The following is a 25,709-nucleotide window of genomic DNA, read 5'->3' on the forward strand; positions in this document are numbered from 1 at the left end:
CTGTATGATTTGGATCATTGAAAATCAAACCTATATATTGAATACAGGTCCGTGTTACACATTTAAGCATGAATGTGTATATCTCACCTGTTATTACTATTGATTAGATTCGTTGTAAACTGCCTTATTCATTTGTTATTTTACATTCGGGATAAAGACGTCGTTCATATTCAATTACAAGTTATCCATTTTGCATTGTAACTATTTTTCTTCTATAATTACAGGAAAAAAACATATTTTATGACAAGAGATACAATAATATCTGTTAAATCCTTAACCTTGGGTCAGTTGTAAAACGGTTTTAAGTCATGCGTTAAATCGATATTTAAATCTAATATATATTACCTGTTCAAGGACGAAGTGTAAAGTCATTTCGTAATCAATTGTTTGCACATCAATGGATTTTTACACATGTTTTTATAATATCAAAAGAATGTAAATCTTAATCACAACATGCACGAACGTCTAGCTAGGTTTTCCTCATTCATGCCTTATGTATTTTATAACCCGGTTTCTCTGATATATCTTTTAATGGTGCTTACCATTAAAAGATATATCAGATACTTTGCAAATGCACGACCAACTTCGATTCTCGAACATAAACTATCACGTAAAACATGTTGGTGTTTAGTACAGACACAGACACATCGTATCGGTCACCATAATATCTAAAGTATCTATTTCAGCCGTTCATCGTTAAAAAATCTTTTGAATCAGTATGTGTGTCACACGCGAATTCTGGATTTCTTTTTTGTTGATACAAATTGATGTGGATTATGGAATGATTGTTATTTCGTGGATATGTGATACAAGTCTATAAAATTATATGTCGTTGATTATTTAATTCAATGTAAACTTAAACCCACAAATCTATGAATATCGTTATCAAAAATAAAAAAAAAATGTTTTATTTTTGCCAAGGCACTGTAAATTTCTTTTCCACTTATGAGTTTGAAAATTCTCTTGGCTTCTTATTCTGCGGTTTATATGTTTTAAATGGACTAGTATATTATTAATATATGCGTTTCGCTGTGATTTTTCGTCAACTAAAAATATCGCTCTAAACTGACAATCTACAAAATGGATATACATGCTTTGATACAAAATGATCGATTGCTATTCAACTTCATTATCTTTGAACCTCGTTGGCATGTCCATATTCCGCCCTGGCATTAGTGTGCATTTACCCATCTACTTCAGCTACTGAGAACGATCAATATAACAATACCAATAAAGGTCCTTATCTAATTTATTGTCAAAAGTTAGTAGGTGTAGATTTAACTAGTTTGTATCATAACAGGCTACCAACGGGATATAAATCTCGTTCGAATATCTGCCTAATAGTTTTGAACAAATGAAGATCATCTTAACTTATCAACATAAATGATGGGGAAAAAAACCAAATGTTTGCTAATCTTTTATTCAAATTTAAACTCTTTAAAGCACGGTATGTATTTAGTTTTATATACATGTATATGGTTAGTATGGCAAAATTATCACACAAATGGTTTACTGACATGAAAAGAAAATTAAGTATTTATATTTGCTAAAGCAATAGTTTATCTTTATAAGACGAAGTAATAATATTTACATATTGTCTCTTAACAAAACATCTAATTAAACACAAATAAAAACCCAAATGCATACCGGAATTCCTTGTACATAATTAACGATACATGGTGTTAAATAGAGGACATATTCACTAATAAGATTTGATTGCCCTTATAAGCTGTTCCCAAAAGACAACGTCACCGTACTCATCATTTGGATACTCAATATATGATTGACAATGAACCAGTTCCAGTATTTGAAGTGGAAGATCGCAAGCAGAGATTTGCTCGTAAAATACTAGGAAAAGAATGTTCTCACAATTGCGTTCATAGATACTCTCCATTTTAGCCATATTATATTCGAACATACACCAGTACGAAGCTAAATATTTTGAAGACATTAAGACAATTGTTTTTCGGCTGTTATGAATTGCGGATGTAATGTTCGTGGCGATAACATTACCAGGAAGGAAATTACGCCTATGCAAGCACAATTGAACCCCACCGTTTTTTCTCTAATTTGTGAAGAAGTGTTTTGTGGACAAATGTATGATCTTCGTTGGCATATGGCACGAAAGCATCATACATATATAGTCTTTCATCTTTGTTGACGGATTTAGGTTCGGGGTCATGCCATTTGACTTTGACCATGTAGTAAAAATAGCGTAGTTTCCATCTATATCTGTAAACAATACCACCACAAAGTATAAAAATAAACATTAAAATTCCTGTCGCTACTCCAGTTATTAAACCTTCATATGACATACATTCTTTTTGTATTGTTTCGTAAAATTCGCTGGGGTTTCGTAGAAAACTGATTGTGTTTTGTGATGTCTTACATTCATATTCTTCACGATTATGAAGATAAGTAGGTGTGTCAATTATCCATTTGACAAAAGACAGAGAATCACAATTACATACAAGATTATTACCACTAAGATCAACGATTAGATTTGTGTCCAATCCGTTGATGGCATATTTACTCAGCATAGATATTCTATTTTTTCTTAAATTCAAAAACATGAGCTTTTTCATATGAGAAATTTTAAAGTTAATATCATCAATAATATTTTCACTGAGGTCTAATTTTTCTAGATGTTCTTGCTTTTTAAATAACATATTTGGTATATTTGATATTTTATTTTTCGAGAGATTAATGTGAACTACGTTCTGAAGATTCTGAAATATTTCTCCATCGACATCCATTGGTAGAATGAGTCCCAACAGATTATTTTGTAGTAGTAAATATCTTAAGTTGATAAAGTCTTCGCTGAAAAATATCTTTGAAACATTAGAACAAAAGTTTGACGATAAGTCTAAAACTGTCATGTTATTTACATTAGTTATAGGGCCTGTCCATGTGTGAAAGATATTGTCACTAAAATTAAGATTTGTTAATTCATTTGTGATGAATCCGAATTTTGGTATTTCAAATTTCATTTTGCTTGACGTAAGTGATATTTTTCTTAGTTTTCTTGGTACTGGCAGTCGGGCAACAAAATGATCAAACTTCTTTATCTGGAAATCAAAGCGTGAACGTAAATTAGACAACCAGTTATTTTCAGAATTCATTGTAAAAGTATCTGTTTGAGAATCACATGTCTCTATGTAGCTTGTGAGAACATAATGTGAAGAGGAAATTTTGAAATATCTAAAGATGTTATTGGTAATCTAACTAAATCAAAGAGATATTTGCCGAAGGAAAAAGCGTTGTCCCTTACAATCACACTTTCAAATGATTTCGGAAAGTACTGCACGGCCCCATATTTTACTCTTTGAATACGGTTTCCAGCGGCTTCAAATCTAACAAGAGATGTGTTTCTTAAATTTCGAATGTGGGAAGTCTTCAGTAGTGTGCTCATTTCGAAAGTACTATGAATGTAGTTTACTTTAAGAATTTTGATTGCGGTATATTGTAAATCTGTGGTTATATTTTCAAGCCCCGCGAACCTCAAACAAGTATTTAAAGAGACATCAAGCTCCGAAATATTTTTCAAACTTTCAAAAGTTCCTTTGTAGATTTATTGTATTTTGCATTTAGACAGATTGATATGGGTTAATTGAGAAAGAGGCAATAATGTTGCCTCTGTAAGTGTGTTCATTGTGCAATTACCAGTAGAACCGTATAGATCTAAGCTTCTTAGGTGTTTCAAATGTATAAAATTGTCAGTAAGAACTGCAATTTTGTCCGATACATAATCTATTGACAGTGATTCTAATGTCCGAAGTCTCCATAAATCTGGCAAGAATGAAGTGTGGAAATTATTTTTCATATTCAAAATCTTCAAGTTCTCCAAAAAATGAAAGGCAGAACTTTCAAATGACATGTTTTCATATTTCAAATTGTTGGCTATGAGATCTAACGAAAGTAAATTATTGAGTCCTTTGAACGTGTTTTTGCGTATTTTACTTATTCTATTGAAAGACAGATCCAAAAACTTCAATAAATAATTTCCTTCGAAAATCCCATCTTGTATTGTATTGATTGCATTATTTTGCAGCGATAAATCTTGAAGATTGTTTTGTAATCTAGGTATAAGAAGTAGATTCTTGTTGGAACAATCCGCTAGAAGTTCATTTGAATCATGAATATTTTTGCAAATACAGGAACTAGCGAACTGACATTCTGTCCATTCCTTCATCACATGGACTCTGTTGTTGTCACAACTAGCTTGAAGTATAAAAGCAGCAACCAGGAAATAAGAACGTTTGATGGTACCTATGAAGAAGATATGCATACTTATGATTTTGAATTGTCTTAGATAGATGTGATGTTAATAATTAAAAAAACTAATATGCGTTACCAATGGTTACGAAGGAAAAAAAGCTAGAAAAAATAATTGAATGCAAATTTTTAGGCTAAACTAGTTTATTTAAACATGCAAACCATATAGTTTTGATGTTGATCGAGCGATATGACGTTTTGGCGTATATCCTTTCGGATTTGGGTTCTCAATACTTTACAACTTCGTGCTTTTTTAGCCTTACAATTTTATTACATTTTATTCTTTATTCACGCGTGACTTATGGGTTGTTGATTGTACAAATACATAATTGAGTTTTTTGTAAATATCGTTAGCCTTTTGTGTAATATGCCTACTGAGCTTTATGTATATTCTCGAATATTTTTAAAGATTACTTTCCATCTCGCTTTTGTAATTCATCTTTTTTTAATCAAAATTGCTCATCGAATATTCAAGCCTATCTCAGCGAAAGTTTCCTATATTTCATAAATGGAACTCGAAAGAAATCAGTTGAAAGGTTAAATCAAATATGAGCTAAAGAACATTCAATTAAAAGATTTCTAAATACTTTTGGATTATATAGCTAATATAGAAAAGAAGAGGTGGTCTGATTACCAATGATACAACTCTTCAAAAGAGACTGAATAACACAAAAATTATCAACATCTCAAACATCTATAGGTCACCGTTCGGCATTCAACAATGAACAAAAGCAAACTATGAATCATTTTATAAAGACCATAGTGGTTCCATCTATTGGAAATTAGATACTCACAAAATTCACAGAACAATTATTGTATCCTTCAAATTTAATGTCAATGCAAGCGCTTATTATTTTGCCATGATACTGTCTGGAACGAACATTCAGCAGCATTGGAATATAATCAGGAATAATATGAGATAGATTCGGTATGATTTTTATTGGACCAATTTTCCAGCAGTCAGCAACTGATATAGCATTAAAGCAAGTATAGGTCAACGTATGTGATAAGGAGCAAAACCCATACTGGCTAGCGAAGCTATACAACATTCGAGATGACAAAAGTAAAACAATTCAAACTAACATAATTAAATAACAAAATAACATTCATTAGATTGTTTCTCCCCCGCCCCCTTTTGTTTACAATGACTTAATAGTGAAGGTGACGGTAGTATCCTTTATCTCTAGCTCGATGGGATAGATGGGTTGCACATAGTCAACAAATTTTGAATGATTTAGTGAAAGAACATCATCTATATAGCGGAAAGTAGAGTTAAAGGATATTGCTAACTTCTTATCTTTCTTCCTAAGAAGTTCCTGCATGAAGTCAGCGTCATAGTAATAAAGAAACAAGTCGGCAAGTAGAGGGACACAGTTTGTTCCCATTGGAATACCGACAGTCTGTTGAAAAACACGTCCTCCGAACGTAACAAATATGTTGTCAATCAAGAAAGCAAGCATCTTGATAATATCAGTTTCAGAGAATTTTTTGTTTGAATCAGAGTGATCCTTTATAAAGTAGGATTTATCCCTCCCTACGACAAGATACTTATATCTACGTTGGCCATTCTTTTTTATGAAGCAAAGCTATACCAACTCTTTTAATTTGTCTCTTAGTTTGGAATGTGGAATACTAGTGTAAAGATTAGAAAAGTCAAATGTTTTAATACTGTTAGATACTCACGAAATTCACAGAACAATTATTGTATCCTTAAAATTTAATGTCAATACAAGTGCTTATTATTTGGCCATGATACTGTCTGGAACGAACATTCAGCAGCATTGGAATATAATCAGGAATTATATGAGATAGATTCGGCATGATTGTTATTGGAAGCAGTCAGCAACTGATATAAAATTAAGCAACTATAGGTCAACGTACGTTATCATAAGCAAAACCTATACTGGTTAGCGAAGCTATACAAAATTCGAGATGACAAAAGTAAAACAATTCAAACTAACATAATTAAATAACAAAATAACATTCATTAGATTGTTTCTCCCCCGCCCCCTTTTGTTTACAATGACTTAATAGTGAAGGTGACGGTAAAGTTTTACCTATCTGGTGATCCTCCTCTTGTTCTTGGTCTACTTTTCTGTAAAATATAGTTATCAAATCTATAAGTAACCAAGCATCAAACAAACTAAAATGTTATCAAAAGTTCACAATCTTATTGCAAATACATTTGACTTGTGTCATGTACAAAGCAATTAACAAAGAACAATCTTGATACACAACAACAAGCAAATAACCACGGACTTGTGATAGGCGTGTACAGGATGTTATAATGTCAAAAATGTTTGCGGTTACCCATCAAATGCAAAACCTTGGACACCATACACGAGCACACCATACACATCGGTTGAATTGGGTCCAACTCCTCAAATCGATAATTTTAAGATTAGACAAGAATTACTGATATCAGTGTAAACGTAGTTACAAACTTTAGTTGATGTGCCTGTTCAGCATAGTGTTTATGACAGATCTTTATTATTTTCTGTTTAATTTATTCCCACTCTTTTTCTTGTTCCGAGCCATTAAGAGCATGTCTTAAACATAGACACTTCTCTAATGTCTTCTGCTGTTAACGTTGATACATTACGACTGTTTTGTATGGCAATATGAATCGCTGTACTGCTAGTACCCAGGCTTTATCTGGTTTAATTGCCAAAACCTGAATGTTTCACTGATCAATGAATTCACTGCTATGTAAATATGACCTGTACGGATTAAGTAGACAATTGTAGTTATCTTATTGAAGCCAGAAAAGGAGGAGGGGCAATAAGACTCTAGTATAAGCGTAGATCACACATATAGACATAAAGGTTCAATGTATTCTTAAATAACAAATATCATTTTTAAGGATATCCAAACTTTTTCAAGATTGTATATAAGTCTTTTGTATTTTCCTTATTTTACATCCCTTTTAAGCATATGTTAGAATGAACAGTTGGATTATTTCTATGGTTAAAACAAAGCTTCTTTAAACTTTGTTGTTGTTTTCTATATTTTCATGAAATACATACATATTGGGACTCTGTTTTGACATCCTTACATTACTAATCGTATGTTGTTCATTGATATATTTCTTTGGGCAATACCGATCCATAAATACACCTATAGTGCAAAAAAGTATGAATGAAATGGAAATTTTAAATTATATAAAAAAAAAGTTTAGTAATAAATGTTTAACAGACCCATTTAATCGTAATATGGACGTATGCTATAGGTTTTGACTACAGAAAGGGTCCGTTTGTCCGACAGCCGAATATTTAAATAATTCATTGTTTAATTGTTTATCAAGAAGTTTTTATTATTGCTCGTCCTAAGCAAAGCTCTTGTAATTCAGAGACTGTGTACGGTTGTTTTCAGTCATATTGTTTTCTGTTTATTGTTAATGAATTTACAGTAAAGGCCATTGGTTTACTTGTGATAATTGTTTTACAATTATTATTATAACATTTTCACTGGTTTTAAAGTGATAACCGTAACTGGAATTACGACTATCCCAATATGGAGTGTGCAGATATAGGTAAAATCGGCAAGTAGAGGGGCATAGTTTGTTCCCATTGGAATACCGACAATCTGTTGAAAAACACGTCCTCCGAACGTAACAAATATGTTGTTAATCAAGAAATCAAGCATCTTGATAATATCAGTTTCAGAGAATTTTTTGTTTGAATCAGGGTGATCCTTTACAAAGTAGGATTTATCCCTCCCTACGGCAAGATACTTGTATCTACGTTGACCATTCTTTTTTATGAAGTAAAGCTATACCAACTCTTTTAATTTGTCTCTTAGTTAGGAATGTGGAATAATAGTGTAAAGAGCAGAAAAGTCAAATGTTTTAATACTGTTAGATACTCACGAAATTCACAGAACAATTATTGTATCCTTAAAATTTAATGTCAATGCAAGTGCTTAATATTTTGCCATGATACTGTCTGGAACGAACATTCATCAGCATTGGAATATAATCAGGAATAATATGAGATAGATTCAGCAAGATATTTATTGGAACAACATTCCAGCAGTCAGCAACTGATATAAAAGTAAGAAACTATAGGTCAACGTACGTTATCATGAGCAAAACCCATACTGGTTAGCGAAGCTATACAAAATTCGAGATGACAAAAGTAAAACAGTTCAAACTAACATAATTTCGACTTGTGTCATGTACAAAACAATTAACAAAGAACAATCTTGATACACAGCAACAAGCAAATAACCACAGACTTAGGACAGGCGTGTACAGGATGTTATAATGTCATAAATGTTTGCGGTTACCCATCAAATGCCTAACCTTGGACATCATAAATGAGCACACCATTCCCATCGGTTGAATTGGGTCCAACTCCTCAAATCGATAATTTAAAGGTAAGACATGAATTACTGATATCAGTGTCAAAGTAGTTACAAAATTTAGTTGATATGCCTGTTCAGCATAGTGTTTATGACAAGTCTTTATTATTCTCTGTTTAATTTATCCCCACTCTTTTTTCTTGTTCCGTGCCATTTAGAGCATGTCTTAAACATAGACACTTCTTTAATTTGTTGTACACATTTGACTTCTAATGTCTTCTCCTGTTAACGCTGATACATTACGACTGTTTTGTATGGCAATATGAATCGCTGTACTGCTAGTACCCAGTCTTTATCTGATTTAGTTGCCAAAACCTGAATGTTTCACTGATCAATGAATTCACTGCTATGTAAATATGACCTGTACAGATTAAGTAGACAATTGTATTTATCATTATTGAAGCCAGGAAAAGAGAAGGGGCAATAAGACTCTAGTATAAGCGTAGATCACACATTTAGACATAAAGGTGTAATGTTTTCTTAAATAACAAATATAATTGTTAAGGATATCCAAACTTTTTCTAGATTTTATATCATATAAGTCTTTTTGTATTTTCCTTATTTTACATCATTTTAAGCATATGTTAGAATGAACAGTTGGATTATTTCTATGGTGAAAGCAAAGCTTCTTTAAACTTTGTTGTTGTTTTCTATATTTTCATGAAATACATACATATTGGGACTCTGTTTTGACATCCTTACATTACTCATCGTATGTTGTTCATTGATATATTTCTTTGAGCAATACCGATCCATAAATACACCTATAGTGCAAAAAAGTATGAATGAAATGGAAATTTTAAATTATATAAAAAAAGTTTAGTAATAAATGTTTAACAGAACCATTCAATCGTAATATGGACGTATGCTATAGGTTTTGACTACAGAAAGGGTCCGTTTGTCCGACAGCCGAATATTTAAACAATTCATTGTTTAATTATTCATCAAGAAGTTTTTATTATTGCTCGTCCTAAGCAAAGCTCTTGTAATTCAGAGACTGTGTACGGTTGTTTTCAGTCATATTGTTTTCTGTTTATTGTTAATGAATTTACAGTAAAGGCCATTTGTTTACTTGTGATAATTGTTTTACAATTATTATTATAACAGAATATTTTCACTGGTTTTAAAGTGATAACCGTAACCACAATTACGACTACCCCAATATGGCATGTGCAGATACAGACATTTTTCTCAAATGTGGCAGGTTCTCATTCTGAAATACCATAATTACGATTCACTTTTTTCCGAGTTACGACTATCATCCCGAACTTTTCAACGGCAATTTTCAAAGCGCTTAGACAATTCCAGTGCACCGTTACGATTCAAATATGATGTAATGGTATATAAAAACATTGCAGCTAAGTAACTATTGACAAAAACATGCTACATTTGAGAAAAATGACTGTACAGATTATACCTCTATCTGCCGTCGTCATATTGGGATAGTCGTTAATCCATTTACGGTTATCACTTTAATATCAGTGATTTAAGAGTAAGGTTACATATGTTTTTTCTAAAGCCATATGGTTATGTAAAATGGTTACGCCTACGGCTCTTGGTATTTTTTTTTATAAAGTTGTCATATCGCCGATGAACTATATAATTTAAAAAATTTAAAAACAAATTATAATGTGTCAATGTAGGCTTATTTTATGCAAAGAATGCAGTAAGTTGAATTATAATTCATTTAAAAATGTGAAGGCTTTGTTTAATTTAAATGGAAGAATAACAAAATGGGATGCACGGTACAACGCAATCTTTTCAATTGATAACTTTTTATGTTTTGAAGCGCGTTTATTCACTCGTTATATCGGTATTCAGATCTTATATTTATAACCTGTTCAAGGACAAAGTTTAAAGTCATTTTGTAATCATTTCTGTTTTCACATTAAAGTGATGTATAAGTGGCTTTAAAAATATTTATGATACATAAAGAATAGAAATTTGAATCAGTATATGCACTCGAGCATTTTGATGATTTTTACTCATTATTGCCAAAAGCATTTTATTTTATAATGCTTTAAACACAAACATAGGGTGGAGTTCTTTAATTCTATTGAAATCTATTGATAACTGATGAGTGGACTGCCCATACTGAATGAAAAACAAACAAGAAAATTTATAAAAAACATTATTTGAAATACATTTTTTAATACCTATTGATTAAATTAGGAAATTGCCGACAATTTTCACATCATGAAATATGTGCTCAAATTCGGTGAAAAATTGATCACTAAAAATAATTTCACGATACATTTTAGGAAATGATTCATCCATTTTGCATCATTTTTTTTATTGCTGAGCGGCCTCAAACTCTAACTCAAAGACCTTTTCTCTATCTAGATAGAAAATTTAAAATTGCATTAACCAACAGATTTAATTTGTTAGCATTTTCATTTCTGAGTTCATTTTATAATAATTTCATTGAAATATTGGTATAGTGCTAGATGGCAATAACAAAATGAACCGGTGTACTAACATTTGTTCAAATTATTTATGAGGTTCTTTTTTGCATTCGGTTCTGTCCTAATTTACACAACATACTATAACTACTTGGCATTGCATTTTTAAATTTCAGAAATGTCACATGTGTGTGAAATTTTTGACTCTCGCCACATTACATCAGTTGTTTGGGGTCACGAATGTGACGATAAATAAATTTATCATAGATCCCGGATTCAATTTTGTATTGACCTATCAATTCCACCCGAATCAAAAATAGTTAAAAAGGCCAAAAAAAGTACGAAGTTGAAGTGCATTAAGGACCAAAATTCCAAAAAGGTTTGGCAAATACAACTAAGTTAATCTATGTCTGAGGTAGAAAAGCCTTAGTATTTCAAACATTTAAAAGTTATGTTGACTGCAGAAAGCATCACAAATAATGAAGAGAGCACAAAACTGAACTAAATGCTGAATATAAGAAATCACATGGAAAGGATTTTAAATGAGCAAAAATTTGAGGTAACCAATAGAATATATATCAGGTAATTTGAAAATACATTAACAACCCTGATTCTAGTATATACGGACCAACAAATGTGAAGACATATCTTTGATGAGTTAGGACAAAGACATATCGTCTCGGTCAATCAATTCATGATGATGATCATAATGTCTACAGTATCGATTTCAGCCGTACACTTCTCTTAATGAAGTCTGTATAGCACTCCATCTTTATTTTCCTCTCTTGTATTTCATGTCTATTTTCTACACTGATTTCATTTATTATGTTGACACCGCTTTTTGCGGATTATGGAGATATTGCAATTTTGTGAATATTCTAACAAGTCTATAAAACTATAGTTCGTTGATCATTTGAATGCAATGTTAACTTAAAGATGTACTTCGTTGAAATTAAAATTAATATTATAAGTTGAAAGAGCACTAGTTAAGGTACAAACTAAAATACAAATAGTGATATGTTATTGAGCTTCTTTTTGAGATATTTGATTTTTTTTTATTAATTACAGGAACATGATAACTCGAACTCTTTTCCAAGTCAGGAACTGATGTTCAGTCGTTGTCGTTTGTTGATGTGTTTCATAAGAGTTTCTCGTTTCTCGTTTTGTTATATAGATTAGAGTGTTAGTTTTCTCATTTGAATGGTTTTACACTGTCTAGTGGTTTTTTAGGCCCTTTAGGGCTTGCTGTTTGGTATGAGCTCCGTGTTAAAGACCGTAACTTGACCTATAATGGTTTATTTTACTTTTATAAATTGTGACTTGGACTGAGAGCTGTCTTATTAACACTCATACCACATCTTCCTATATTTATTTAACCTTATATTTGCATTGGAATTATTATCGCATCAAATCGAAACAAAATACATTAAGAACTCGCTTTATTGTTGGTAAATTACCATTTATGAGTTATTGATGTCTTATATAAAGAGAAAATGGTCCAAAAAGCTTATCCTGTATTAATGAACAAAACACAAGGAGTCCAAACCTCTGACACATTGCTTAAAACTCACTTATGTACATCCTTAAAACCAACACATTATTTCCTTTCTTTTTTACCTGGGCACTGTCGATTTAAGCATTCACATAACCTCTTTGTCTCCTCTCTCTTTTGTGTTTTTATTTAACTTAAAGGAGAGCTAAAGGTTAAAACTGGCGAATGAAGTATAAGAAGCATTGCTACTGACGACACAAGAAATTGGTTGAACCATTTTATATATCTAAATCTGTGAAGCTAGCATAAAATAACCGATGAGGCATTGTTTCATACTAACTTCCTTAACACATGAGATCCCCCAGGCCGATGTCTAAAGGGGGTTCGTCTTGCTCAGTCCTTATATTTCTACGTTGTGCACTGTAGTTTGTCGTTTGGTCTTTTTCTTCTTCACGATGGCGATGTCAGTCTGTTTTTGATTTGTTAGTTCGAAAAAATATCCCTTTGGTATCATCTGCTTCTCTTTTATTCCCTTTAAGTCGTGGTATTGAATAAATAGACAAGCTTGATACATTTAAAAACAATTGCAAATCCATATTTTTGTTTCGTCGATATGTATAGCATTCTTCAAAAATTTTGGCACGGTTCAATAAATTGTTTTTTTTTCTGAATTTTGAAATATACCGTAGATAATTCAAATAGAACAGATATTAAAATCATTCCTGCATTTTACGAAAAAGTGGCGAATGATACCAGAAGAATAGTCAAATTAACCATCGCTTATATGTATTTAATACTTGGCTTTCGATTTTACTTATCCACGCGTACCGGAGGATATTTGCGTACAAAAGGATATTTGCGATAACGCGCACAAAATCATATTTGCAACAGTTTGTTACAGTTTAACGGAAGTCAAGTTTACAACACAATACATATCTCAATTCAAACAATACATATACAGAAAATCTCAGTAAATGGGTAGCATTATAAAAGCAATGAAAGAATTTAACCCGCTTAAGTGTTACATTGCTTTTAAATTTAGGCAATGTGGTGAGATAGTAAAAGTCTCGATGTCAAACATAAACACTAGACTCATGCGTTTATAAATGGGTTAAAGACTAACAATAACAAGATTTTGAGGAACAAAATGTGACGTTTTTGATTTTATTTCTTGAGAAATTACATACCAGAAACATTTGGATATTAAAATGATGGCTTCTCTATCTTACCGACGTATATAACGTGCACTCTAACTCTTCAAAATATTTACCAACGTCCAATAAAAATTATGCCTCCAAACTAATTCCATTAGAATGTCATGATTTATTACTTCGACATCATCAACACTAGACTATAACTTCCTCCATTAGTGATATATGTAATGATAGATGGAAAATAGATTATCGATAATATAAATTAAATGCAGTATTGTTTTACTTTATTTGCGCATCTTTAATCTACTCTGAATATACAAAGCTCCTAGTGTGGGATTGTTTTCGTTTTTTTGAAGACCCTTTGGTGGCCTCGGGTTGTTTTCTTCTGTTTGGTCGGGTTGTTATCTCTTTTGCACACACCCCGTTTCCATTCTCAAATTTACTTCTTACTCATTCTACTGCTTTATTTGGAAAAGTTTCGTTAATAGGCTTGCTTCCATTCAAGAATAACTTTCATGGTTTAGTGTGCTTACACGTATAAATGCAATATAAAGTTAAAAATATAATGTTAAAGACATGGCAGTTGTTGTCTTATAGTTCGTTTCTGTGTGTGTTACATTATCATTTTGTGTTTTTGTTGCACTTCAGTGTTTCTATTGTATCGTTGTTTTCTATTATATTAGTTAAGGTTTTCTTCAGTTTTAGTTTGTAACCCGGATTTGTTTTTCGCAAGAAAGATTTATGACTTTCGAACAGCGGTATACTACTGTTACCCTTAATTGTAGTTCCCATTACTTAGACCTTCGGCATTCAAGATTTAGACCTTTGACATTGAGTATTTCGTTAATTTTACATGGTGTTTTTTTCAAATCATGTTTTTTTTCTAGTTTTTGCATCTCTTGTGGCGATCCATCAAATAAGCCAAATTGTTAATATGAAAATTAGAAAATGTTGTATGATTGGCAATGGGACGCATATTCAACAAAGTTCAAATGAAGTCGATGTAGTAATAGTTATCAAAGGTACCAGGATTATAATTTAGTACGCCAGACGCGCGTTTCGTCTACATAAGACTCATCAGTGACGCTCATATCAAAATATTTATAAAGCCAAACAAGTACAAAGTTGAAGAGCATTAGGATTCAAAATTCTAAAAAGTTATGCCAAGTAATGCTAAGGTAATCTATGCCTGGGATAAGCAAATCCTTAGTAAGCAATTATTTGTAAAACCCCATAACGCGAAGTCGGTTATAAAAGGCCCAAACATGAGAAATATCAAAAATTCAGTTGAGAAATCTCACAATTTTATTCAAAATAAAGCAAGTTTTCCTTGAAGGAAGATACACCGCACCGTTGAAAAAAGAAGGTATGAAAATCAAACGAAAACACAAATGTATGTTATATTCTATGAGCACACATGATAAAAAGATAATATTACAGATATATATATATAATATGAATTTGTTCAAAATGTTTTTTTTAACATGTCTAACATTAGGAAATATGAAAAACTGTTTTTAACAGTTTGGCTAGCAGAATGCCTTAACATTTTATGTTATCTAGTTATCTAGTTTTGTTGAACCCAATAAGAAAATGCAAGGCATTTGAAATAACTTATAGTCTAATTGAAGACCTGTTGGTGACCTTCTGCTGTTGTCTGCTATGTGGTTGGGCTGTTGTCTCTTTTGCACATTCCCCATTTCCATTTTCAATTTTATGTTATCTAGTTATATAGTTTTGTTGAACCCCAATAAGAAAATACAATGAAATAACTTATAGTATAAGTAGCATAGGAGTACTACCTATTAAACAAAGAATATAAAAAAATATGATAAACACCATCTATTCTAAATAAAGATATCGACAATTCTAGGTTATTTGGGTATTGAGTTAAAGTATACAGCTTTGGATATTTAAAGACAACGGAAATGAATAGTATAGGTGTCTTCCTAATCCACTTGCATACATTTCAAACATTACTGAATATGTTATATGAAAAATATTTTCCATTGTATAACCCTATCATAAGTGGCAAAAAATCTCAAAAATTTTTAAAGTGACGCCTCCACTTTTTATTTCTATTATCCTACTAATTTTAAATTTAAACTTGATATTTTATCTTTTTCGAAAACAATTGTTATTGCTATAATATGACAAAGTAAGACAAAATATATTAGATTATCCCATTATCGATTAACATGTTAACTAACAATTGTTCCATTATTCGTCGGATTAAATACGCATTACAATTATTCCTTTGTTACTTAAAAAGATCCTTTGTATTGGTATCGTATTACTTTTTTTTTATTCTATACTTGAATTAAACTAAAGAAATAGTTATAAGTTAGATGTTTAACAAAACGGCTTTTGGTAAATGATCATAAAACAAAACAAAAACACATCTATACATGGTCATTCATACCTTCTACAGTATATGCGCATCTGGTGCAAGAAAATTAGTACCGTTAATTTTATTATAGCTGATGGCAATTGTTTTCAAAACTGGTAACATATCTTTAAAGGAAAACGTAACAACTTTTAACCGCTGACTTACTTTAGTCAGGTGTAACGCATTTTGCTGGTTAAAGGTAAAAGAACTAATTAAAATTTACCACACTGTGTTTTTTTTTTTATAATAAAATCGCTCCCAACGGAAAATCTAAAATAGGGATATCTGTGATACAAAACGATTTAACGATACTGGTACAGCAATACAATATTTTGTTTCTTCACATATTAAATCATAAAGTTCTGCTGTCTAAGAAAAGTAAATGTATTTAAGTAAAAGTGTTGGTTTTCATAATATTTTCAACATAAAAATAGTGAACGTGTTTTATACTTCAATTGTAAGAAAATACTAATGTTTTTTTACAATGTCACATTTTAGACAAAATAAGACGATAAAAAAAACAATAAAAACAAAACAAATCTTTGCATTGGTACCTATTTCAAACATCATTGGAGCCAGAAAGAAATGAAACAATCAAGACAATAAACGATTCAAAAAAATTAAAACAAAAGTATGCTAAAATTAGAATTACAAATTCTTAAAAATACGCTTTTCCTTTTATAATATCATCATTTAACATGTTTAACGCATAGCTCTATTTAATAATTAAAAATTCATACTATTTTCCCCAAATTTTCAAAGACCAGTTCTATAAGATTTATCTAACGTGAAGAGTGCTAGTCAACTGTTATTGCACTCTAGGCATAGGATGGTATGTCCATATTTCGACCGGACATTAATATATATTTATACATCATACATTGATATAAAACATAATCAATAAAACAATACAATAAAAGTACATTCAGAATTTGTAATCAAGCGTCAGTAGGTCATAATGTAAGTATCTTGTTACTATACTAAGATTCATCTAGTATATAGCACAGCAGGTGCTTCACGTGATATACAAACTTATTTTAATATCTGCCTAATTGTTTTGAACAAATGAAATCATCATATATAACCAACATATATGATGGAGAAAAAACGAAAGTTTGGTTACTCTCTGATTCTAATTTAAACTCTACGCGGTTCTCTAGAGCACTCTGTATATTACGTTTTATAAACATATATTTGGTTAATTATAACACAAACGGTTAACTTTCTAGACAAGGAAATCCGTGATTCATATTTGCTAAAGCAATAATAGTTGATCTATTTCAGAAGAACCTATATTACATATTGTTGACAAAACATCTAATGTAACACACTTAATAAGCCAAATGCATGCCGGAAGTCCTTGTATATAATTAACGATAAGTAGCGTCAAATAGAGGACATATTTACATTTAGGATTTGATTGCCTTTTGAAGCTGTTCCCAAAAGACAACATCCCCGTACTCATCATTTGGATACTCAATATATGATTGACAATGAACCAGTTCCAGTATTTTAAGTGGAAGATCGCAAGCAGACATTTGCTCGTAAAATACCAGGAAAAGGATGTTCTCACAATTGCGTTCATAGATACTCTCCATTTTAGCCATATTATATTCGAACATACACCAGTACGAAGCTAAATAATTTGCAGACATTATGACAATAGTTTTCCGGCTGTTATGAATTGCGGATGTGATATTAGTAGCGATGTCATTTCCGGGTAGGAAATTCCGCCTATGCAAGCACAACTGAATTCCACCGTTTTTCTCTAGATTATTGAGAAGTTTATGGTGGACAAAGGTGTCATCCTCATTTGCATATGACACGAAAGCATCATACATGTATAGTCGTTCATCTTTGTTGTCTGATTTATGTTCGGGATCATGCCATTTGACCTTGACCATGTAGTAAAGATAGCGTAGTTTCCATCTGTATCTGTAAACCATACCGCCACAAAGAATAAAAATAAACATCAATATTCCGGTCGTTACTCCAATTATTAAACCTTCATATGACATACATTCCTTTTGTATGGTTTCGTAAACTTCTCTAGGATTTCGAAAAAGACTTATGGTGTTTTTTGATGTTTTACATTCGTATTTTTCCAAACGGAGAAAATTAGTTGGTGTGTTTATTATCCATTTGACGAAAGACAGAGAATCACAATTGCAAACAAGATTATTTCCACTAAGATCAATAGTGAGATTGTTATTCTCTTTGGCAACCGAGTCCAACTCATTCATGGCATACTTACTCAGAATTGATATTCTATTATTCTTTACATTCAAAAACATGAGCTTTCTCATATGAGATATTTTAAAGTTGATGTCATCAATCATATTTTCACTGAGGTCTAATCTTTCCAAATTGTGTTGCTCTTTAAATAAAAGTTTTGGTATATTTGCTATTTTATTTTTTGAAAGATTAATGTACTCGACATTATAGAGGTTCTGAAATAATTCTCCGTCGATATCCGTAGGTAGAACGAGACCTAATAGATTGTTTTGAAGCAGTAAGCATCTTAAATTAATGAAATCTTGATTGAAAAAATTCTTTGAAATATTAGAACAAAAGTTTGCTGAAAGGTCTAAATCAGTCAATTTTCTTATATTCGTTACTGGACCTGTCCATGTATGCAAGACATTATCACTTAGACTTAAATAGTTTAACTCATTTGCCTTGAAACCTATGTTGGGTATTTCAGAGTTCAGGTAGTTAGACTTACATATAAATTTTTTCAGCTTTTCGGGCACAGGAAAAAATGTAGATTTCTTTTTCCACTTTTCAAAAAATGGACGTTCATAAAAAAACAAGTTGTTAATTGAATTAATTGTAACAGTCTCTTCTGTAAGAGGACATTCCTCTATATAAGAGTTAAACACATTATGAGGAGAAAAATTATCCGAAATTTCTAGTGATGTAATTGGCAGATCCTTCAATTCAATCACATATTCTCCAAAAGAAAACATGTTGTCGCCTAAATCCGCACTTGTTAAGGACGGAGGCAAATATTTTACTGTACCGGATTCTATTCTCTGAATACGGTTTCCAGTGGCCTCAAATCTAACAAGTGATGTGTTTTTTAAACTCCAAATATGTGAAGTATTCAGTACTGTAGGCATTCCGAAAATACTATGAATATTGTTTACTTTAAGGATTTTAACTGCCGAGTGTTGCAAATCAGTGGTTATATTTTCAAGCGTTTCGAATCTCAAACATGTATTTAAAGACACATCAAGTTCGGATATATTTCTTAATATCTTAAACGTTCCTTTAAAAATATGTTGTATTTTGCATTTGGATATATTTAAATGAGTTATTTGAGGCAAGAACAAAAATGTTTTCTCTGTTAATATAGGCATTTTGCAATTTCCTGTAATACCAGATAGATCTATACCTGTTAGTCTTTTTAAATTTGAAAATTTCTCATCGAGAATTGCAATTTTGTCTGCAATATAATCTATTGACAGTAATTCGAGGGACCGAAGTTTCCATAAGTCTGGCACAAATGAGGTGATGACATTTCTTTTTATATTCAAGCTTTTCAAGTTCTCCAGAAAATAAAAAGCTGAAAGTTCAAACGACTTGTTTTCATATTTCAAATCATTGTTGCCTAGATTCAACGAAATCAAATTTTGGAGTCCTTTGAACGAGGTCTTTCTTAAATAGCTTATTCTATTAAAAGACAAATCCAAAGTCTTTAGTTTAGAACTGTTTTTGAAAATCCCATCTTCAATTCTACTGATATTATTGTTTTGGAGAAACAAATTTTGAAGATTGTGTGGTAGCTTAGGTATACGAAGTAGATCTTTTCCTGAACAATCTGCTATTATATTTTGTGAACGAGGAACGTTTTGGCATCGACAAGAACTAGCGAAGTGACATGCTTTCCATTCCTGTATCTCATGGGGTATTACATGTTTGCACCTAGTTAGTAATACAAAGACAGGAACTAGGATGTAAGGAAGGTTGATGTTCCCTGCAGAGAAAATATACAGTTATTATATTTCAGACTTACTTAGAAATGAAATGCAATTGGCCGTTTCAGATTATAATGGACTATGGGTACTATCATTGTTCGTACCCCAAAATAAAAATAACGTCACGACATTGGTTGAATTGTTTGTACGTTTTCAGCCAATTACGACGTAGTGGTGTACATTTTTGAAAATATTACTACGTATGCATTAGATTCTGAAATGGCGCATTGCTCAATGATGGGAAATAATCTGAAAACTAATTCAATGAAAAAAGGAAGATAAACTAAATCGTTCATAGAATTTGTGCTAATTAGATAATTTTCCACCTTGCTGTTTTTGGATTATGTATTATTTCAGTTAATATACCTCATTAAAGATACAAGGCTTATAATTGGTTACCAGAGACGTGCGGTTCGTCTGTATAACCTCATTGGTAGCAAAATCGGATACAAAGTTGAAGAGCACAAGAAATCAAAATTTCGAAAAGTTGTGCCTTATACGAATATAGAAATATATGAAAGTGTTAGAATACATTGTATCCACATATTTAGAAAAATTCGACATTTTTTAAACTCTAGACTTAAAGAAAAAGAACACACTAATGATATTTCAAATAAATTAAGTGTTGACAACTTGGCAGATGGCGAGGAAACGTTCACCAGAAGTGATATCTAACCAATTTCGTTCTGAAGTGTTTTTGATCTATGTCCTAGAACATTGTCTGTTGCTTTCAGATCTTAAATAGGCGACGTCAATTTTATTCTAATCTTTTTTCTAGAGTCGGTGCCATTTACAGCTTGATCAACTGTACAGTTACTTGTATGTCATTTGTTGACCTCTAGATGTCCTTTGTCATTGGGTTGCTGTCTCAAGGTTACACTTCATTTGCATCCATTTAGTAGATGTCGACATGCCATCTTTAATTGCAGTTGTCAAAACTTAATAAAACGGGTCTATACAGTTGTAAACCAATGTTACAACTATAATGTCAAAACCAACTATAATTCTTATTTGGTCATGCCGCCTTTAATTGTTGTTGTCAAAACTTAATAGCGCGGGTTTATACAGTTGTAAACCAATTTTACAAAGACAACTTAAATGTCAAAACCAAATTAATTAAATTCGTATTTGGACAATACAAATAATATTTAGAACCGACAGTCATTGACAAGGTATCAAACTACAAAAGACACAAACATTCATTTCAAAATTAGATTAAATGTGTTTTGTGAGTATTGCACTGTACCTTTTTTTGTGGCCGAGCACATTTGATTTTACTAGCTCCTGCATAACCGAGTATCTTTGTGCTTCGTTATTATCGTTGTGTCCAGTTAAATAGTTTTTTGGGTATTAACCTTTACCAAATTGTTTTGTGTGTTTCTTTGATGCGGAGTTAAACTAATTATGAAAGTTCTCACCTGAATCTGAGTGTATGAAAGTTCTAACGAGGGTATCACCAGCCCAGTAGTCAGCACTTTTGTGCTGACATGAATTATCATTGATATGGTAATATTCATAAATTAACTGTTTACAAAACTTTAAATTTTTCAAATACTAATAAAGGCTGTTCTACCTCAGGCATAAATTACCTTAGCTGTATTTGGAAAAACCTTTAGGAATTTTGGTCCTCAATGCTCTTCAACTTCGTACTTTATTTGGCATTTTTAACATTTTGGATTCGAGCGTCACTTATAAGTCTTTTGTAGACGAAACGCACGTCTGGCGTATATACAAAATTGAGTCCTAGTATCTATGATGAGTTTATTTACTACCACTGGGTCGATGCCACTGCTGGAGGAGATTTATTTCCCTAAGGGTATCACCAGCCCAGTAGTCATCACTTTTGTGCTGACATGAATTATCATTGATATGGTTATATTCATTAATTAACTGTTTACAAAATTTTAAATTTTTCAAATACTAAGGCTGTTCTACCTCAGGCATAGATTACCATAACTGTATTTGGCAAAACTTTTAGGTGTTTTGGTCCTCAATGCTCTTCAACTTCGTACTTTGGCATTTTTAACCTTTTTTGGATTCGAGCGTCACTGATAAGTCTTTTGTAGACCAAACGCGCGTCTGGCGTATATACAAAATTAAGTCCTGGTATCTATGATCAGTTTAATTGTATTTGAGTGTATTTAAGTACTCACTTGTACCTAAGTGTATGAAGGTACTCACCTGTATCTGAGAGTATGACAGTACTCATTTGTATCTGAATGCTACTTGAGTATTCCGTTTTAAATATTGATCTCAGTTTAATAAAGTTGCAGCATTGCATACCAGCATAAGGAAGATTTAATTGTTTCATACAAAATTAGTTATGTCTTTCTCCCCATGATACGATTTTCTGAAAATAAACAAATAAATACTTACACATGATACCAGTATCCAAAGAATAACAAAATAACACGCACACTTCTATAGTAATATAAAGTTACCAAACCCGGAACAAGATGTTTAACTTGATATATTATATAAAATGATTGGTCGTAAATTTTCCCCAGTTTAAAGTTCACAAACGCTGTTAAATAATGCGTATTTAAAACGTTATTTATAATCTATAAATAAATTTAGATTGTAGTCTTCTCATATCAAAGTGGCGTTAGTTGTGACTATTTGAGATGACTGCATCTGATTTACAGAGAAGTAATAAACAATTAATTATCTTTTTTCTTGTTCTAAACAGAACAATTGTTATTCAAAAATAGAAATAGTGTCATTATCTCAAATTTCATTATGGAGTAACACCATCAGAACATGTTTTATTGCTATGGATTAGGAGCGCAATCTTAATTGTGTCTATTTTATTGGCAAATTGATAAATGACCACTGCTTTGTATAGCAATATGAATCGCTGTAACACTAGTAGCCTGTCTTTATCAGGTGAAAAAAGGTCATCAAAGGTTCCAGGAGTATAATTTAATACGCCAGACGCGCGTGTCGTCTACATTAGACTCATCAGTGACGCTCAGATCAAAAGAGTTATAAAGCCAAATGTTTTCCTGATATATCATAACACATCTATGCAAATATGAACTATACAAAGTTAGTAGACAATTGTCTTTATCTTATTGAAGACAGTATATTTACCTTTAGATGTATTTTGTCGTTCGATTGCTGTATCAGGTACGCATACCATCATTTTAAGTCACATATATAGAAATCAATTTGTCGCCTCAATTCGTAGTTGTCGAAATTGAATCACTCGGGTTTAGACAGTTGTGAATTTTTTACAAAATCTAGAAAAATTACGTCGTCATTATCAAGTACCCAGTAATAAAAAAGCATTTATAAACAACAACTGACAAGCATAACTCATTTTAAAAGAAGTCAATCGGCTGCATCGTGAACTATGCACATCTCGATATTCATTTCTCTCCAGGTTAACTTCTGCTTGAACAAAAGATAAGAAGTCAGAATGTATATAAAAAAAGGAAAAATTTGTACAAAATATGGTTTAGTCAGGTAAAGGGCGTGTGAACGTGAACTGCTTTATAAATTCTGGCCATTAGGAGAACGTCATGTTTATATAACCGTCAAAGTATTTCCCAAAAATTTGTATTTCTAGAGCAAAAAATGGCCCTTAAATACCCCTGTCTTACGGTTTAAAAATGTAAATGCACTGGGAATTTCAAATAAAAAAAAGAAAGTTTACCAGGGCCATTTCATTTTATATATTATTTACATGGTTGTTATGGTTATTGATTTTGATTACAGCTGAAAAGGCGTACAGAATGGGTCAATTAGTCCGACAACAAAATAGTACAACAGTTCTTTGTTTCATTGGTTTAACAAGTCATTCTATAAATGCGTTTCCAATGTCAAGAGCCTATAATTGGGTATGGTTGTTGTCTGATACAGACGTTTCCTGTTGTTATTGTTTTTGAATTTACAGCAAAGCCGTTGGTTTACTTGTTATAATTGTTTTCACAATTATTATGATGGAACTTTTTAAAGTGTACCGTATGGTATTGATCTTTTTAATTTGTAAAGGCCAGTCAGTGATGTAAAGATGATTTTACCTACGTTCCTTGTTTTTTTTTCAATTGTTCTCATATTGTTTAAGTCGTATTGTTTGAGTTTTTTTTCTTTTTCTCTGGGGAGGAGGATTGATTTATAAATTTTTAACGGCGTTCATTTAGTTTTCAATCCAGGTTCAACCCACTATTTCCAAAAAAAATTCAATACCTTGTTAAAGTGAAAAGACGATTGTTCTTCATTCGTGTCGTTCGTTAATATAGTGGAGCGTCGAACTTATTAGATTTTGTGGACTTCTTTTTTTGAATTTACCTTGACGATCTAAATTTTTGTTAATACTTTTCAATCATTTGCAGGGTTTTAAGTCCATTTCCTTTGTTTTTGTTTACTTTTCAATTAATCACATTTATGTTTTTAAACGTGTTTGTAGTCACAATTTGTCATTGGTTTCTCAGATGCGCAGCAAAGTCATCCTGTTTCCATAATAAACCCATTTTTACCTAACATTAGAGATCTGTAATTAATAATCATGCAATCTAATTCAGCAAAAAAAAGCCTAAACGGAGTTTTGAGATTAAAAAAGAAAAAAAATCTGTATGATTTGAATCATTGAAAATCAAACCTATATATTGAATACAGGTCCGTATTACACATTTAAGCATATATTTGTATATCTCACCTGTTATTACTATTGATTAAATTGGTTGTAAACTGCCTTATTCATTTGTTATTTTACATTCGGGATAAAGACGTCGTTCATATTCAAATACAAGTTAACCACGTGCTTTGTAACTATATTTCTTTTATAACCACAGAAGATAAAAACATATTTAATGACAAAAGATACAATGATATCTGTTAAATCACCAACCTTGGGTCTCTTGTAAAACGGTTTTTAGTCATGCGTTAAATCAATATTTAAATCTAATATATATTACCTCTTCAAGGACGAAGTGTAAGGTCATTTCGTAATCAATTGTTGTTTCCACATCAATGGATTTTTATATATATTTATGATATCTAAAGTACAGAAATCTTAATCATAACATGCACGAACGTCTGGATAGGTTTTTCTCATTCATGCCTTATGTATTTTATAACCCGATTTTTCTTCGTTCTTTATTTCTTTGCACATTGCCAATTTTTGTCATTTCTTTATTATTTTTTTTGTTTTGTTTTATATCGTTACTATTTATTCTCAATTATTTCAAATCCGTCAAATCATTATTCCTTTAGTAGCATGCACAAATAGTTTTGCTTTAATAAAACACATAAATGGGGCGGAGTTATATAGTTTAATTTAAGGTATAAGTCACAGTTGGGTATTTGCAAACAATTTACACATTGTGAAATAGGTGCTTAGATTCGGTGTGTAAATAATAACTACAAACAGATTCCCGAAACAAAAATAGACAAATAAGAAAAAGAATTCCATTCATTGATGGTTACATTTCGGGAAAGGGTTTAATACTTTCATTGAAACGTTGGTATACTGGTGGACGAAGATAACAAAATAACCCGGTCTACCAACATTCTTCCAATATTTGATTGGTTGTTGGTTGCTAAACTTCCAGTGGCAATAAGTTTATGCATATTCAGGACGAGAACAAATTGAGAATAAATATAATAGGTAAGTACTGTTATAGAGGCGTCCAGGATAAGGTTCGAAGAAAT

At 31.5% G+C, this 25,709-nt stretch overlaps 1 long non-coding RNA gene and 1 pseudogene across 2 annotated transcripts; both read right to left on the bottom strand.

The window, feature by feature from the left end:
• Positions 1 to 1,634: 1,634 nt before the first annotated feature.
• Positions 1,635 to 4,288, bottom strand: LOC143084270 (toll-like receptor 4; annotated as a pseudogene).
• Positions 4,289 to 14,972: 10,684 nt separating this feature from the next.
• On the bottom strand, positions 14,973 to 22,556 carry LOC143083679 (uncharacterized). 2 transcript variants are annotated; one of them, XR_012980836.1, is made up of 2 exons: positions 22,431 to 22,556; positions 14,973 to 20,053 (listed from the first exon to the last, which is right to left on the bottom strand). It is a non-coding gene; the product is annotated as an uncharacterized LOC143083679 (long non-coding RNA). The 2 variants fall into 2 exon arrangements; XR_012980835.1 differs by lacking the exon at positions 22,431 to 22,556 and adding an exon at positions 22,236 to 22,379.
• Between the last annotated feature and the right edge of the window lie 3,153 nt (positions 22,557 to 25,709).

This window comes from Mytilus galloprovincialis, chromosome 7 (assembly GCF_965363235.1).
Source record: "Mytilus galloprovincialis chromosome 7, xbMytGall1.hap1.1, whole genome shotgun sequence".
Classification (NCBI taxonomy): Eukaryota; Metazoa; Mollusca; class Bivalvia; order Mytilida; family Mytilidae; genus Mytilus; species Mytilus galloprovincialis.